General features: G+C 28.7%; 1 non-coding gene across 1 annotated transcript; it reads left to right on the plus strand.

Moving 5' to 3' along the window:
- The first annotated feature begins 378 nt into the window (after positions 1 to 378).
- On the plus strand, positions 379 to 450 carry TRNAK-UUU. The gene has a single exon. It is a non-coding gene; the product is annotated as a tRNA-Lys (tRNA).
- Positions 451 to 1,760: the final 1,310 nt, after the last annotated feature.

The raw sequence follows: 1,760 nt of genomic DNA on the forward strand, positions 1-1,760 counted from the left end.
CAGAAGATTGCAAGTCGCAACTGCCATACACTAACTAATTGACAATGATTTTTTGGTTCACTTTAAAGGATAACAAATATTCTTTAATCAGGTCAATTAGTTTTATAGTTATTTATAAATTTATTGTTTTTAGAAGTGATTTTATACAAATGTGATATGAGAAAAACTCTTTCCCTTTAAAATAAGAGTAAAATCCATTGTAGAGTGCCAAATTACATTCGAACGATGACATCTGAAAAAGATCATTATTCACACTGTAAGTGGCGATAGCAACGGGTTCCTCGTTTCTTTAGTTAATAATTAATGAGATAAACGGGAGATTAAATTTGGAGTTCAAAAAACGTTCAAATAATTATAAGCGGTGAATTGATACAAGAAGCCGTCTTAGCTCAGTGGTAGAGCGCGTGGCTTTTAACCACGTGGTCGTGGGTTCGATCCCCACAGACGGCGCTTCATTTCCGTTTTCTGTTTTTCCAATTGACGGCAACTTCTTTTTGCATAATTTTTATTTTCCATCTTGATAATAAGCATAAAATAAGTATTTCATTGGTACCTTATATCTTGGAGTGCTTATAATTTATCCACTAGGAAAAAAGTGATAAATAAGAATCTCATATAGATTAAGTTACTCTATAATATAAGCGGCAATGTTGAGCAGTTTGGGGTCGTCCTAGCTACTTCAGCAACATCCTTCAAACATAATTTTACTATATCACCCCTAATTAATTATTATAAATTATTTACCATAGACTACGCTTCATTTCCGTTTTCCTTTTTTCCAATTGACGGCAACTTCTTTTTGCATAGTTTTTATTTTCCATCTTGATAGCAAGCATAAAATAATTATTTCATTGGCACCTTATATCTTGGAGTGCTTATAATTTATCCACTAGGGAAAAAGTGATAAGTAAGAATCTCATATAGGCTAAGTTACTCTATAATAGAAGCGGTAATGTTGAGCAGTTTGGGGTCGTCCTGGCTACTTCAGCTATCTGCTTCAAGCGTAATTTTACTATATCACCCCTAATTAATTATTAAAAATAATTTCATTTAAGTATTATAATATTAATAATAGTTAGTAAAAAGGTAGTTTTCAAAATGGCTACTAAGTTCCTCAAAGTTTCACTTATTATTATTCGGAAAAAAAAAAAATTAGCTGCTTCAATCGTAATTTTAATGTATCACCTCTAATTAATTATTATAAGTTCTTTACGTATTAAAAATTAATAATATTTAATAAAAAAAGAAAAATATTTTTGACATGTCTGCTTTGGTTGGTTCGGCGTAATTTTACTATATCACTCCCTGATTAATTATTATGAGTCATCTAAGTATTAAAAATTAATATTAAAAAATTATTATAAAGTCATCTAAGTTTTAAAAAATTAATAATATTTAACATTAAATTAACTTGACGTCTTATATGAGATCCACTTAATTTTTTTAAAAGTATTTTCTTATATTAATTTTGTTATATCACTTCTAATTAGTTATTATAATTCATTCAATACATGTCTACTTCGATGCTTCAATCACAATTTTATTATACCACCCCTTATTAATTATTATGGTCATCTAAGTATTATGCTACTTAAATTGAATAGTTATATATAAGAGGGAGTTTTATGCTTAAGCAGGCAGCAGGTCGGCATGCCTGCTTCAGCTGCTACAATCGTGTTGTTACTGTATCACCCTTAATTAATTATTATAAGTTATTTACGTATTAGAAAATTAATAATATTTAATACAAATAAGTAAAA

The sequence above is a fragment of the Capsicum annuum genome, unplaced genomic scaffold (genome assembly GCF_002878395.1).
Source record: "Capsicum annuum cultivar UCD-10X-F1 unplaced genomic scaffold, UCD10Xv1.1 ctg4845, whole genome shotgun sequence".
NCBI lineage: Eukaryota > Viridiplantae > Streptophyta > Magnoliopsida > Solanales > Solanaceae > Capsicum > Capsicum annuum.